The following is a 17652-nucleotide window of genomic DNA, read 5'->3' as shown; positions in this document are numbered from 1 at the left end:
TTTTCACGTAATGTTGGTGAGTTATCCTATAACTTGGGGTAGAAAGAAGCTGTGTAGTCAGTTTTGCTTGGACTTTGTCTCAGATAATATGATTTAAATTCCAATTAGATACTTGCCACTCTGGTTCAGATATAACAATAAAGATAAGAGAATTGTGTTCTTTGATTCTTTCTCTCCCTTGCCCCATCAAATTCCACTATTTAGTGTCATGATACTCTCCATTCTTTCAAGAGATCCTACCATTCCTCACTAAGAGGCAAGAAACACCACAGCTGAATATTTCTTTTACTAGGGTCCTACATTTTTCTTACTTTTAAGATCATCAATATCTTAATTATTGGGAAATTAAATGTATACTTGTGAGTTTTTCCCACCCACGTTTCTCTTCTTTTTCTGTGCCTCTACTAATGTGTTATCTTTAAATATAACTTTCTCTTGCCCCTTTATAGTTAGTAATTAAGTCCTATCAATTCTTCTCATTATCTGTCCCTACCAGAGTAGCCCCATACTTTGCAAACTAGCGTCAAGTTGAAGTTGATGCTTTTCTTGTTGTCATCATTAAGTGGAGGGGAACTCAGTACATGATGTAACCTCCACAAAACCTTTACTTTGGCCAAATGATTCTATACATTGTCACTTGAATATGATCTGTGATTTCTTACTTTTATGCCTGTACTCATGCCATTAGTCCAATATGATCTGCTGTAATTCTGTCTCCACTTAACAAAACTACCAACCAATCATCAGGACCCAGCAGTGCTGTTACAGTCTTCTTAAATACTTTATGATCTCTCTATTGTGATGCTAGTTTGTCCCTATAGTCTCCTAGAATACATAACACTCATATGACCCTTTATCATATATATATATATATATATATATATATATATATATATATATATATATATATATATATGTAGTTAGACTTGTATGTTTTATCCACTTGTGTTTCTCACAGATGCTACTTGCTACCTTGCAAATAACAAAAACTGAAATATGTGTTGAATGAATTTTGTATCATTAATTATTTTCCCAAATTGAGATAATTTTTTCCTTACTCAAACATGTCCTTTTTTAAAATTTCCTGTTTCTGTCGGTGGGACCAACAGATGTTTAAAACCTTGGTATTTTCTTTTCTTTTTCCCCTTCCTTTATTCTGCATATCCAATCAGATAGTGACTCCTGTTGATTTTATAAGAAAAAAGAATCTCATGTTTGTCTCTATATTTCTACATACTATCCAACTACAGGCTCTCTTCACCACTTACCTGGACTACTGTTATAGCCTCTTAACAGTTATTCATATTAATCTCCTCTTTCCTATCATTCCTTTCATCCCTGGCAGACTTATCTTCCTTATGAATTGGTCTGGCCATCTAATTCCTGTGCTCAAAACCCTTCAGTGGCTCCTTATTGACTAACAGGTAAAGTTCAAACTCCTTTGCCTACAGTTCTGTAATCCGAAATCACACTGCCTTTCTGTGTATTTCTTAGTTCTACTACTACCTCCGCATAACAGTATGCTCCAGCCAAATTAGACTACAAACCAGCCAAAATACATATATGAAATTCTCTGACTCTTGTGTTTTTGCTCTCCCTAATCCTAAAATACTGTCCCTGAACCTTCCACTTGTCAAGTTGCTGCCCATCTTTTAAAACACAATCCAAATAACATCTCCATTGGAAAGTCTTCCATTATCCCCATACTTGGAAAATAAAGAAAGAAAATGCCTCATTTTTACATAATATTTTAAGGTTTATAAAAAACGGCCTTCCAAATAACCCTGTGAATTTGGTAGGCAGTATATACATTGTTATCTCCATTTTACAAACAAGGAGACCTAGTACTAGTTGCTGAAGTGTCAAATTTGATGACTCTTCTCCACATACCACCATAAGTGGTACTGATGTAATTAATTTCTGTTATTTTGTCATTTAGATATTTGAATCATAATTATCATGCCTCTGAAACTTGCTGGCAGTGTGATTGTGGGCAAGTCACTGAATCTTTCTGAGGCACAGCTCCCTAAGATTTATCTACTAATTTAGTGATGGGCTATGATCTGTATTGATTAAAGAAAATCCCATATTTGAAAACAAAGGTAGCTAAAATATTGATACAATATTTATTCATGAATATGTCATATCCTCCTATTAAGTTGAATATTCCATGAATCATAATCATATCATCTCAGACTTGGAAGATATATAGGATCATAGGATTTTAGAACTAGAAGTAAACTTAGAAATCATCAGCTTTTAGGTAACCCAGTCCAGCTGCTAATTGAACAGGGAGTTTGGCCTATTTTTAGAGAGGGGAAAAGCTGGTAGATGGTTTTCTATTACTCAGATTTGAATGGGCATTTGAATGTACCATTACTATGCATGTCTAGCACAGACAATATGAATAAACAACAAATTTGGTCAAAGTTGAATAGGATTAGAGAGGTATGAATTGCTTTCAAGAAATTTAAAAAACTTCCTTTACTGATCTTAAGCTTTGACTATTTTATCACTGCTGATACAGGCATACCTTGGAGATATTGCAGGTTTAGTTCCAAACCACTGCAATAAAATGAGTCACACAAATATTTTTGATTCCCAGTGAGTATAAAATTATATTTATACTATACTGTAGCCTGTTATGTGTGGAATAGTATTATGTCTAAAAAATTGTACCTACTTTAATTTAAAAATACTTTATTGCTTCAAAATTCTAACTATCGTCTTAGCCTTCAACAAGGTGTAATTGCTTTGTTGTGGGAGCTCTTGCATCAATGTTGTTGGCTGCTGACTGATCAAGATGGTGGTTGCTGAATGTTGAGGTGTCTGTGGCAATTTCTTAAAATAGGATAGCAATGAAGTTTCCTGTATTGATTGACTGTTCCCTTCACTTGAACACTTTGAAGCCATTGCAGGGTTATTAATTGGCATAATTTAATATTGTTGTGTCTGAGGGAATAGGGAGGCCTAAGGAGAGGGAGAGAGATGGGAGAACCACTGGTCAGTGAAACAGTCAGAACATATATATTTGTTAATTAAGTTTACCATTCATATGGGCCAAAATAATTACAGTAGTAAAACCAAGATCACTGATCACAGATCACCATAACAGATATAATAATGAAAACATTTGAAATATTGCAAGAATTACCAAAATGTGACACAGAAAGTGAATATGAGTACATGCAGTTGGAAAGATGGCCATCTATAGACTTGCTTGATAGAGTTGGATAGTGTGTAGAAATATAGAGACAAATGCAAACCTTCAATTTGTAAAAACAAACAAAAAAAACCCCTCACTATCTGCAAAGTGGAATAAAGTAAATTACAATAAAATGAGGTATGCCCATATTCTAAGTGTTAACTATATGTCTACAAGATATAGGTTGCAGTTGCCTAAAAAGAACTAATAAGTGTCACACAGAAGTCAATGAGGAGTCAGTCAATAAATAAGCATTTTTTAAGCTTTACTTTGTGTCAGGCAATGTAGTTAGTGCTGGGAATACAAAAAAGAGCAAAAACTCAGTTTCTCAAAACCTCACATTATAATGGAAGAAACAACATGCAAATAGCTGTGTGCATACATGATATATACAGTCCAAAGATAAGGATATCTGAGGAAAAATCACTACAGGGAAAGGTCTCCTTTAGAATATGGAATATAAGTTGAGTCTAGAAGGAAGCCAGGAGATGGGGCCAGTAGTCATATATGGTTGGTGGGAACAGGATGCAGCATATTACAATGAGAAATGGCAAAAAAAAGAATAAGAATAAAAGAAGTCATCAAGGAATTGTATGCTCAGAAGAGGAGATGGGCTAGTTACATGAAGAGAATAAGGGATAAAAAATGACCAACAGAATCTTCCACTGCTATCTTTGAGAAAGCAAAGGAGGCCTCTTACACATTGTGAGGAACTTGCAGGCCTTCGAGGTCCTTGGGTGTGGCCTTTTGACTGAGTTTTACAGAGCAAATCCTTTCATTAAGAGATTTGTTCTGTGACGTTTAGATTCAGTCAGAGGGCCACATTTGAAGACCTAGAGGGCCACATTGGCCTTGAGGCCACAGGTTCCCCACCCCTGGTGATATAACTCTTTCCCTTGTTTTCCCAAGAGTCTAAGGGAAGAGAGATCAAGTATGAACAGGTAGTAATCAGCATCACTGGAGAAAATTCTCAAATTAATATCCAGCCTCCGTTCAAAGATCCACAGTCCCTGGGAATGTACTATCTCCTAAAACAGCCAATCCCATTTTGGACAGTTTTGCTCATTGGAAATTTTCTTATTATGTTGAGCCCAAAGCTCTTGATTTGTAGCTTCATCTATCCCTCCTAGTTCTGCTTACTATCAGGAGCTATGTCATAGCTGACATTGAATTTTATCCAGCACTTAGTGCTTTGTGTTGAATTGAATTCAAATGAAAGATTGAATGAATTAACATCACTCTATCAACCTTTCCTATAGTAAGTACTTAGCAAATGGTAGTAATTTGTTTTTTTGCCCCTTCATTATTATCCCTTATTGGGTGGGCATAGAGAGGAAAAAATAGGTGAAATCTTTTGGGATTCTCTTAATATCATACTTTATCATTCAAGGCATGTGTTTTCATAAGCAATGCGTAAGTTGAAACTTACTACATGTTTCTGATTTTGATTTATGCATTCATGTTGCCAGAAGTAAGAGAATCTTGGCAGTAGTTCACTGGGTTAGTGTTAGTTTGGGGTGGGGATGAAGGTGAAGCAAAGTCTTCATTTTTTTACTCTAACACAAATACTCATGTTTTCTAAAATAGTATTCCTAAAACAAAAAGTTTCCCTATGAGATTAGAGAAGTTAGAATTAGCATCAATGTTTATTGATTAGTATGATCTGAATAAATGCCATGAGCTTGTTTATTATATTTTTCTTAAAATGAATGTGATTATTTGAAAAATCTTTTTAAAAAAATTTAGAAAACAACAGTGAGATTTGGTTGTGTAGAGTTTTATACTTAGTTTGGCTACCAACCTTTAAATACTGTGCTGAATGACTCAACATGTATAGTATTTTAAGTCTGTTTAGCAAAAAATTTATTCCCTAAGTTCTTTACTTGAGGAATGTTCCAAGATATGTCCAGACTATCCAAGCTATTTTATTCTCCATAAATTTTGTTCAGGATATATACTCAAGGCTAAGTTTTCTCTGTCCAAGGTACACAATAGAATATATCCTTCAAGGGCAATTTGTGGTGAATGTTTCTTGTTAATATATTGTAGTAGGAAGGGACCCATGTTGAAGATGAGTAAGAGAAAATAATTTTTAAAACAAGTACATGTGTATCAATACCTTCTCTCTGTCTTTGGAGCCAACTGTCCAGATACTAGAATTAGAATTAATTTAGTGTATTTTTTGGCCCATGCCTTATTACAGAAATGATTATGATAATGTAGCAAATATATTGTTCTCTGTCACTTATTTTTAGCTGCCGTAATGGTTAATACCTGAGACTCAGATGTCAATACTTAGAGAAATGATATTAGTTCTAATGTCATTGATTATCTTTTTTGAATATGCAGGAATATCCTGTACTGACTCCTTCCTAGTAATAAAATAAGGATGTGATACCTTCTTTAAGAGACAAATATTTGGTAACTTCAAATATGGTTATTTAACATGTTATTATAATACAAAACATTGATATGTATGCATTGGGACAGTGATATTCTTTCTGATAAACTGCCTCTACCCAAATGTTTCATACATTCTTTATGGTAAACTGCTAATAAAAACAATTTTTTTTCCTAAATTAAAGCTTATTATCCAATTCTTTTGGCTCTTTCTATATGATGGGACTAAATCACTATTTACCTTGATCATCGGTTGTCAAAGTGTGGTCCAAGGACCCCTGGGGGTTCCCAAAACTTTTTCATGGAGTCTATGAGGTCAAAACTACTTTTATAAAAAATGCTATGTTATTTTCCTACTAAAATACTCCTCCCTTTTCTAACTATATATCTATATGAGGTTAGATTTCTTCGTATACTTCAAGCAAAGCAACATATTGCAACAGATTTGAGTGCAGAAGCAGATATAGGAATATAGCTTTCTGCAGGCATAAAAGAGATTTTAAAAAAGAAAAGAAAAAAAGTTAATGCCATTCTTACCAATCTTTTTGGGAAATAGAATGATTTTTCATAAAGTTGTTATGCTAATATATGATGGATTTTATTTTTATTTTAAAATGAATTAATACATGACTATTTTAAATTATCAGTTTTAATGTCTAATTGGGATAACTATATATTACTGTAACCCACACAAAAAGCATTTGGAGAGCCCAAGTAATTTTTAAGAGTATAAAAGGGTCCTAAGGCCAAAAAAGTTTGAGAACCAATGATGTATATGAAGGACACAACAGGATATCTGTATTTCAGAATTATTAGGAATAAGAGTCCTGAATGTCACAATACTATCTCCTTAAATGTTTCTTTTTTCCCTCCAAAGTGTTTAGCTGAGACACGAGGGAATGATCAAGGTTGCATATAGAGATTGGCCTCCCCAAAGAGAATGGTCATGTATCATCAGAGATAATAGAGGACAATATTAAATATATAGGAGAAGAAAGGTAGAAAGGGAGAAGAGTGGAAAATGGGAACACTGATGAGGTGGTGTGGAGAAGTTAAAAGTGAAGTATTAGCCAACATACTATTCAGAGAGAGGTCAGGGAAGAAGTACGGTGAGAAAGAAAGAAAAAAAGACTTGAATCAGCTGTTGTGGTGAGTGGTATAGGGAATCAGTAAGGGAGGGGAAGTAGAATTGCCTTTAGTAAGTGCCCAATTAAAGCAAACAGAAATGTATAGAGGGCTTAGTCAACATGATTTTGTGATTTTCTCCAGTTCCGTTCTAGTTACTTCTGTCTCTCAATCTTTCTCTGTCCCTCTCTGTCTGTGTCTCTGGGTCTCTCTGTCATCTCTCTCTCTCTCTCTCTCTCTCTCTCTCTCTCTCTCTCTCTCTCTCTCTCTCTCTGTCTCTGTGTGTGTGTGTGGTGTCTCTCTCTCTCTCTCACACACACACACATACACACACACAGATACACTCTCTGCACTAAGTAAGTTATGGGGAAAGGATATATTACTTCAACTGGGAGGCTCAGGGAAGGCTTTCAGAAACTTTTGAGTGCTTCCTATCTGTAGAATACAGTCCTAGGTGCTTGTTCAGATAAAAAGTTTAAATGTAACACCATCCTTGCCCTTATGAAAGATATGACACATAGATAGCTATAATAAAAATTATCATAAGATAAATTCATCAAAGAAGCATGAAACAAAGGACTTGTGAATTCTGAGGGGGGAAAGGTCATAAAATTTAAAACTACAAGTTATTTTAGAGATTATCTAGTTCACAATTTTCATTCTACAAATCAGGAGACTGAGGCTCAGAGAGTGACTTGTCACAAGTCAAAGTTACTTTTCCAAGATCATATAGATTTTAAGTACCAGAGTAAAGATTTTAATTCAGGTTCTTTGATTTAAAATTCAAGCTTCTTCTGGTCAGTATCAGTTGTGGTATTACGCAAGCCTTCATGTAGGAGGTGGCATTTGATAAAGTATAGGTAAAAATCCAACAAAAAGTAGGGAATAGGTCCCAGGCATAGGGAACAGTTTTCACTATTGACTATGTAAGATTAAATACAAATTAAATACAAATAAGTTTGGAAAGGTATGATGGAGTCTAAATGCAGATAAATTCAAAGCTATCTCCATTTGAACTCCATCATATATTTCCAATCTTATTTGTTGTTCAGTCATTTTTCAGTTGTGTCTGACTCTTCATGATCCCATTTGGGGTTTTCTTGGCAAAAATACTAGAGTAGTCTGCCATTTCCTTCTCCTGTTTATTTTATAGATAAGGAACTGAGGCAGACAGGGTTAAATGATTTACCCAGGGTCACACATTTAGTATCTGAAGTCAGATTTGAACTCAGGAAAATGGGTCTTGCTGACTCCAGGACTAGCACTATATCCATTGTGCCTTCCTCCCTCCAGCCTTGTTTATATAGCTCTATTTGGTTCACTCTGTGTACATCAAATGTACTACTCGTTATTTCCTAGTCTACTGCTCATTGGCTTCCATGAATTTCTACAAATCATCTCCTTAACTTAAATGCACTCCTTCCACACCTCTGCTTGTTGAAATTCCCCTTTTCCTTCAAGACCCAACTCAAGTACCATCTCCTTCATAAAACCTTAGCTGATCCTGCCAACTTAGTGTGTTTTATTTTTGCTTTAATTTTCTTAGATCACTTGTCTAGTTCTCTTATTTGACCTGATCATATATAATCATCTTTAAATCATTCATTTGTGTGTCTGTTTTAACCCCATGATTGCACTATCAGATCTTTGAGATCAGAAACCATGCCATTTTTCATATTTATATATCCATAGCATCTAGCATAGTACTTTGTACTCATTAAGTACACAATAAATCTTTAGTTCAATTGATTTAAGTTTATTTCAGAGAGAAAGATAGGATTTAGCAACTGGTTAAGTAGAAACTGAAGGAGGAATCAATTATACTCATTTTTTAAACGTGCTTTATTTTTAAAATGGTGATATTATTCATAGGGGATTTATTAGAAGGAACAAGTTTTAGGAAAAAGATGATAATTTACTTTGGAAATATTTGTGGAAATGAATAGTAGGTAGTTGGGAAGGAAAGTCTGACTCTAAGGAAGAAGGTCTCAGCTAAAGCTGTGAAGTTACCCTGCTGCTAATTACAGTGGAAGGTACATCTTATCTGTAATCTATACACCAAAGGGCTTTTATTTAGTGCTTTGAGGTTTACAGAATCTTTATATCTCTCATACCATTTGATCCTCACAATGACCCCATTTTATAAAATTTTAAAATCCTTCCATCCTTCCACAAACATCTTCTCACTGATTCTCATTTCTTGCTCTTACTCTCACTTTCATCAAACCAATCAAGGGACGGCATGGTACAGTAGAAAGAGAATTGTGGTATATGAAGGTGATGGAATGTTATTGTGCTGTATGTAATGAATGAAGATATAAGTAATTTCAAAGAGGCATGAGAAAATTTGTCTGAACTGATGCAAATCAAAGAAAAAGAATAGCTTTATGTTTATTCATGAATAGAATCATTAATAGAATAATTGTCATTCATGACATTATAGTATAAATAATCCTATAATGATCATGAATGAATAATTTTGAAGGCCATAATAAACGGATGAATAATGAAATTATCAGATCCAGGGGAATATTTGTACAATAACAACAATGCAGTAAAAAGAAACAGCTTTGAAACCTATAAGACTTACGATCAATACAATTACCATTCATGATTCCAGAGGGCCAATGAGGAAACATACCATCCATTATACAGACATGGCAGATTTGGGGTGCAGCTATATATAGATATGTTCATATCTATATATTCATATATCTATATCTATGTCATATATACCTATATCTATACCTATATCTCTCTCTTTATATACACACATATATATGTATATATGTATATATATGTGTATATATATATGTATATATGTATATATATATGTATATATATATGTAATTGTATACAGCTCATGAAAGAGTATATTTTGTTTGACTATGCATATTTTTTAATAGTAATTTGTTTTTTCTTTTTTGTTCCCATTGAAGTAAGGAGGGAAAGGGGAGAAAACAGATTTCTCTTATTTTTTAATAGAGAGATAAGGTACTACAGATGAGAGATGCTGCATATACTTTCAAATGAGTAGGTGTATTAGCTTTACCTATTTTATTTTATTACAAGATCTCTCTCACAAGTGTGAGTAATCTATAAATGTAATGTAAAAACAAATACATGAAAAACTTGGAAAAAAAAGGAGCTTTAACCTAGAGTTGGCAGCCCTGGATTTGAATCCTGCCCCTGATTCTGTGTGACCATGAGCAAGTTGTTTGCCTCTCTTGACCTCAGTTTTCTCAACTATAAAATGGGAATATATGTACTTATATTACCTACCTCCCAGAGTTGTCATAAGGAGACCACTTAAAGTGCTTCAGAAATATACCATATTATAATCTGGTCATAGTAGGCATTCAATAAACATGTGTTAAATGAACTATCTGCTCTACCCAAATGCCACCCTACCTATTATCCCTTCCATCTTAGTGCTTCTTTATATACCTCAGAAAGTGTTTATATTTGATATTTCCGCTGTTCAAAAATGATTACCCCAAGTTTGCTGGAAACTTTGATAGAGCATTTATCCTAATGGAAGTCATTCGAACCAGTTTGCCTCTTAAGATATTTGAGATATCATATGGCCTCTTTTCTTTCTGTTTTATTCTTGGCTATGACTATAGGACCAGATTTAGTGTAAATAGCATAACATGCTTTTCCCCTGGAATACTTAATTTAGAGAATTATAAGGAGTGATTTTCCTTTATGCTCACAAGTCTTAATTGAGTTTCCTGAGATATATGTGTAAAAGGATGTTCATCTAAATATTCCACTAAAAGAAGAAATTGGAGATGAAATTTTAAGACAGCTATCATGATTGTCAGGTATCCAAAAGATGTTTTCCTGGAAAATAAAGAAATAATTTCTTCTCAGAGTTAATTAACCTATTTCATATTTTGCATTCTGGGCAAATGCTTAAAAAATAAACATTTCATTGATGACTGTCTATCTAAGTGATCCAGTTCCACCTGTATGCTAATAGTGTTTGCTAATTTCTCTTTTCTTGATGACACATGACTTTAGTAATTTTCTGAGCGTATCTCATCTATTTAGTGCTGTCCAATGTATAATGGCATGTAGATATAAATACTAATGGAGAAAGTGCACTGCCTTGGGGAACACCCATCATGACAAGTAACTAATTGCTTTATGTACATTAGTACCAAGTGAAGCATTTTATATCTTTAGAAAGGCACCAACATCCACTGTGTTCTAATTTACCAAAATGTCATGTCCTTTTCTAGAAAATACAGGTTTGGAATATTCTTTAAAAATAACAAAAAACAACTCCAACTAGCCTCACTCAAGTCACAGTGCCCTGCAACCTGGGTTAAGAAAAATCCTAAGGTCGAGTATCCATGCATCTGTGCACTGAGTCTTCTATGGTTGGGCGATTTTATTTCACTTAATGCCTAACCTTTTATTATATTTACCCCAACTATGGACCCCTATTCCAGGAGGAATTAAGATATGAGCAATGCTGAATTGAATGTAATTTATATGGATGAATAAATGTTGAAACATGACTTCCCTGGTCTACACAAAATTGGTATTCATGCAAAGCAGTGCTAAGAAAAACAAAAATCACCTCTTCTTTAATATAAAGCTAAAAAAAAATCTTGGGAAAACCAGGTTCATACATTAAAGGCAACTTTAACATGGCATAAAGTATTTTACTTTGATGTATGTATCTTTAATGTGAGTACTCAGAGAGGATACACCGTTATTAGAGAGTTAGCATGCATGATGGGATATGCAAAGCTGTTTAGTTTGATGAATTGAAATTTCCTGTCATGAATCCCATCACCAGCGGAGAGACATGTTGCTACTGCTGGCACCAAGGGGGTTATCATGATAATTATCCAATATTAATAAATACAATTGCAAGCAGGGTAGAAGCAAGTTAGAGCAAGTCTTTTGATCCATTTGTCTTCTCCTTGTAATTCCCCCATTCTTATTTGAATCCATTTTTTACCCCTTCACTTAAAAGTTAGTCCTGCTTAGAAAAACAACTTATATTTCACTTACAGATTAGACCATCTCTTCAGACCTCTAAACACTCACGTTGCTCCACTTTCATTTCTGTGGTATTCATGCATACTTTATGAGGGGGAAGCACAAAGCGTGCTCTGCTAGAGAATGAGTGTGGTTTCCTGAGGATGTAAAAGGACACCTCTCTGTTATGCACTGCAGAACAGGGAACAGAGGGGAAAATGAGCTATAAAGGAGGAATTTTTGTGTCACATAAATATCTTCAATGAGATAAAAAATACATAGATGAAACATCTTCAAACTCCTATAATATTAGGGCTATAGTTCTAGGTGTGGATGTGTGTAATGTGTACAATGTCAGGGTTTGGTTTAAAATGCCTATTTTAGGCAATCTCCTTTCCTTTAATTTTATTTTGATGATCTTGCAATTGAAAAACATTCCAATGACCATACAAAAGATGCTTTGTTTTACCCTAAGTAAGAAGTCTTTTAAATGCTAACTATTGCTTATGTTTGTACCATAACAAAGAACTAACTCTCTTCACTTTGTATCATATGGATAAAACTACTTGAAGCTTCTAAATCAGTAAAGAAGAGTTCTTCACTTTAAGCAACAAAGTTTATTTTATATTTCCATTTCTTCCCAGAACCTAGCAAAATATGATAAAGAAAAATATAGATTTAAATGAATAAATAAGTGATTGAATGCATGGGAGAGAATGCAGATTTGTTACCTTCATTTGTACATGTGTATTGGGATGGGAAAGGTAAGGCTAAGAACATGACTCAAAAAAATCAGCTTGATTATAGGCATAGTCTATATTTTATAGTTTATATAGTCACAACTATAAAATATTCCTTATTTTTTAAGAGATAGAGAGGGCTAAACAGAGCTTTCCTTCCCCACCATTCAGTTCAATTCAATTCAGTACAATTCCATTCAAGACAATTCCAGTCAATTCATTTTGAACCAATTTAATTCTTTTCTGAAACTCAAAAGATAGTAGGAGGCAATAACTTTCCTGGGATTCAATGACAGTTTGCCTCTATCATTAAGGACCTACAACATATATGCTGCAAGGTAAAAACAATTATTTTCTCATCAATACCTGACTATAACAATAAATCCAATGTGAAACAACATTTAGTTTAATTAGGAAGATCTCCTTTGGAATCCTATTCACAGTGGCTTGGGATCATAGGATTTAAGGCAATGTGATACAATACATTAGAAAAATCACTGGATTTGGAGTCCAAAGAATTCAGTCCAAACCCCAACTATGCCACTTTATTACTTGAGTGATGTTGGGCAAAGTAATTAATCTCTCTGAACCTCAATGTCCTCATCTATAAAATCAGGGGATGCTGAAATAGATAACATCTAATATCTTGTTGAACTTTAAATGTATGATCATATGATCCTATTATTTAGAATTGGACCAACTTATCATTTTATAGATTATGAAAGTCCAAGTGAAGGAATGACTCAACATAGGTAATATGAATCAGAGCCAGAATTTGACCGTAGGTCTTCTATCTCAATAATCAGTGTACTTTTCACTTCCTAAACTCAAGTTACTAAAATATCAGAAATGCCTCAATATAAATTGGATTCATAAAGCTATCCAAAAGCCTAGACCTTAAGGAAAACTTAGGAAGACTCCAGTAGAGTTTCAATAATATATTCACTTCAGTTTGATCAGATTCAATTCAATTATGTTCAAGACTTAAAGAAATAAAAGCAAAAATGAAAAAAAAATACTTGCCTTCAAGGAACCTACAGGGAAGATAAAGAATGTCTATAATTGAATGAATGCTAGTCTTTTCACTAGTATATATTGTAAATGAGTACTTGAGGGAATAACTAGCACCTTCACAAAATCTGGAACAATTACATGAGATACCATCATTCCTATCTGCCCAATTTAAATTTTTATTGTAAATGGCAATTTGATTTCAAATTTATTGACAGTTGTCAATATTAGAAATCTTATGCTAATTTGAAACTATGACCAAAGGGCAATCAAATTATGCTTATCCTTTGATCCAACAATACCACTACTAGGTCTGCATCCTAAAGAGATAAAAAAATAAAAAGGGAAAAGGACCTATTTGTACAAAAATATTTATAGTAGCTCATTTTTGTGGTGGCAAAGAATGGGAAATCAAGGGGATGCCAGTCAATAGGAGAATGGCTGAACAAGTGATATATGATAGTAATGGAACATTATTATTAAAAGAAATGACGATTAGGATGATTTAAGAAAAGCCTGGAAAGACTTAAACAAACTGCAAACTAAAATGAGCAGAACCAGGAGAATGTTGTACACAATAACAGCAATATTTTACAGTGATCAGCTGTGAATGACTTAGCTATTCTCAGCAAGACAGTGATCCAAGACAATTCCAAAAGACTCGTGATAAAAAATGTTATCCACCTCCAGAGAAAGAACTGATGGAGTCCGGATTGATGCATACTATTTTTCACTTTTTTTTTATCCATTTTTTTGTTGTTTGTTTCTTTGTTTTGCTCTATTCCTTCTTTCACAACATGACTAATATGGTAATATGTTTTACATGATTGCACATATATAACCTATATCAGTTGCTTATCATCTTACAGAGGGCAGAGCTAAGAGAAGGATGGTGAAAATTAGAAGTAAATTTTTAAAAAACTTAAATGTTAAAAATTGTCTTTACATGTGATTAGGAAAAATAAAATATTATTTTAAAAAAGGAAGAAATTATGTGGTGTAAATTTTCTCAGTATCCAATGACACTCAATAAAATGATAATCATTAAAGCCATGTCTATATTTGATCATGGGATCTAGTTCTGATGGGGCAGCCAGATTTATTCTCATTGACTCATTGTGATTCATATTACAATAACAGTGCTTTGCACATCCATAATGCCATTTTTGCTGCTTGCAGACTCTTTTTTAAATAAATGTTTAAATTTTTACATGACTTACATTTCTTTCGGTACTCTTCCATCCCCCCTCTCTATTTCATATAACAAAGAATTATCTCATAGCAAAAAGTATTTTTAAGTAAAAGAAGAAAAGAAAAGGAAGGAGAGAAAAAAAATTAGTAAAATCAAGCAATGCATCAAAAAAAAAATCTTAACATGTTTACAGTTTTGCAGATCTGTGAATCTTCCAACTCTGTAAAGGAGTGAGGGAGTTGAAAAGGAGAGGTATTTTCTTTGGAGTCATACTTCTTTGTATTTCATTGCCAAGCATTCTTAATGTTCTGTAGTGTACAAGGTAGACCAAATCTTTTGGTATCACTTAAATCATCCATTTACATAACAGGTGATTTGGGCTTTATAAATAATCAAGTAACAAACACTTATTGAGTGCAAAGTGTAGTACCTCCCCTGGGGTCACTCTCTCAGCTCACACTACACTAGAATATGGAGTCTCCAGAAGATGTCTAAGTGCTGGTCCCATTAGAATCCTAGGGGTAAAGAGTTTATGGATTCTGATACTGTCATTCATGAGCCTCCATCAGGTGTATTCTTCCAAATACTGATTAATCAGCTGATATCAATTAACTCTTACATGCTAGTATAGCAAGGATATACATACAAAACGTGACTCCACCACTCTGGGAGTACTTTCCCCTGAGGAAAGCAGGCTCAAACTTAATGATGTTGGTATAAATTATTAGCAAGATGTAGATACACTCTCACTCTTAAGTGAACACAAGGGCCAGATAACTGTTTCCTCAAACTTGAAGTAAAATGATTGTGAGGTACCCATGTAAGAAACTTAAGGGATACATACTGGGCTCAGGAGTCCTTTTCTCCATTTGTAGAGTCTCCATCAGGTTTACTTCTAGGTGTGACATAGTTGATGGATGAATCACTCAGTCAGCTAGATTACCTTTTTGGAGGACACTCCTATGTCAATCTACTTCTGAACTTGGTCAAACAGGTGATTCCACAGTACCGACTCTTCACACAACTATTGTTGTTATACTGGCCTCTGCTACCAAATCCAGTTTCTGAGGACACCTCTGATGGCTTTTCTAACCTTTCAAAGATAAAAACATCATAACCTGCACCTTTCCCTCTCTGGATGCTCATTCACTTAAAACCAGGGTGGGGAACCTATGACCCCAAGGCTGCATGTGCCTTTCTAGGTCCTTGGGTGAGATTTTTTTTGACTGAGTCCAAATTTTACAGAACAAATCCTTTTATTAAGGAGATTTGTTCAATGAAGTTTGGATTCAGTCAAAGGGCTGCACTTGAGGACCTAGAGGGTCACATGTGTCCTTGAGACCACAGGTTTAAAAGAAGGTACATATCTATCCTTTTGTATATGAGCACACTTCTGGATCCATCATTAGTCTTTCTGACTCTGAGACCAATTGAAAACTCTTTGTCACCACAGAGCACTAGCCCTTCCATCACTGATGGCCAGAAGAAGGCTCATCAATCTCTGCGTTAGTTTTAGATCAGCAGGGAATATTGTGCATACTTCTAGGACTGGGTCTAGAACTGACCATCCTATTATACTAGTATACATATAAAACTTTGCAGCTATAGGGTATATAATGAGAAAACTGAATCCCTGACCTCAAGGACTATGTTATCTACGTGAAACAAGATATAACACACATTCATGTGTGCATGTATGCATGTATATGTGTACACACACACATATATATGTATATGTATATATATATGTATATATATACATGTACATATATATGTTTGTATTTATACCTAAATAAAACCTACATATACATATAGAGAGAACACATATGTAGGTATATAGGTACATAGGCATATGTATATGCTGTCTATATCTGTGTGTGTGTGTGTGTGTGTGTATGATTGTATAGTGATTGAAGGCAGAATGTGTTGATTATCTAATCAATGAGTGGTCTTGATGGTAAGTCCAGCAGAAGTTCAGAGAAAGAGGTCACTGTGGGTTGAAATGTTCAGGAAAAGATTCACAGAAGTAGGACTTTAGCCACACCTTAAAGAGGAGTAGGATTTATGTAAGTGAGAGGGATATTCCAGGAAAGTGAAACAAAGGGAGCAAAAAAGTCACAATATCCCTAATATGTATATGTTTGGGAACACAATTCTTTCAGTAATGGAAGCAAGGGTGTGGCCAAGATTAGAAGAAAAGCATAAAACTGGGGAAATATTTTATATGAAGTTTCTCTGATAAAGAGTACATTTATCAAATATATAGAGAACTGACTCAAATCTATAAGAATACAAGTCATTCCCCAACTGACAAATGGTCAAAACAGGCAGTTTTCAAATGAAGAAATCAAAACTATCTATACTTGTATAAAAATGCTCTAAATGACCACTGATTAGACAAATGGAAATTAAAACAACTCTGAGGTACCACCTCACACCTACCAGATTGGCTAAAATGGTAGAAGGGGAAAATGACAAATGTTGGAGAGGATGTGGAAAAATTTGGACATTAATACATTGTTGGTAGAGTTGTGAACTGATCCAAACATTTTGGAGACCAATCTGGAATCATGACCAAAGACTTATAAAATTGTGTATACCTTTTGACTCAGCAATATCACTATTAGATCTGTTTCCCAAGGTGATCATGGAAAAAGGAAAAGAACCTATATGTTCTAAAATAATTATAACAGCTCTTTTTTATTGTGGCAAATAACTGGAAATTGAAGGAATCCTCATCAATTGGGGAATGGCCGAATAAGTTGTAGTATGTGATCGTGATGGAATACTATTGTATGGGCAGGAGGGATTGATGAGCAAGGGGGTTTCAGAAAAACCTGGAAAGACTTGAAATAAACTGATGCAAAGTGAAATGAGCAGAACCAGGAGAACATTGTACACAGTAACAGCAATATTATATGATGATCAACTGTCCATGACTTAATTATTATCAGCAATAAAATGATCCAAGACAATTTCTT

The sequence above is a fragment of the Phascolarctos cinereus genome, unplaced genomic scaffold (assembly GCF_003287225.1).
Source record: "Phascolarctos cinereus isolate Bilbo 61053 unplaced genomic scaffold, phaCin_HiC Scaffold_4;HRSCAF=312, whole genome shotgun sequence".
Classification (NCBI taxonomy): domain Eukaryota; kingdom Metazoa; phylum Chordata; class Mammalia; order Diprotodontia; family Phascolarctidae; genus Phascolarctos; species Phascolarctos cinereus.
Note: the sequence above shows the minus strand (reverse complement) of the source record.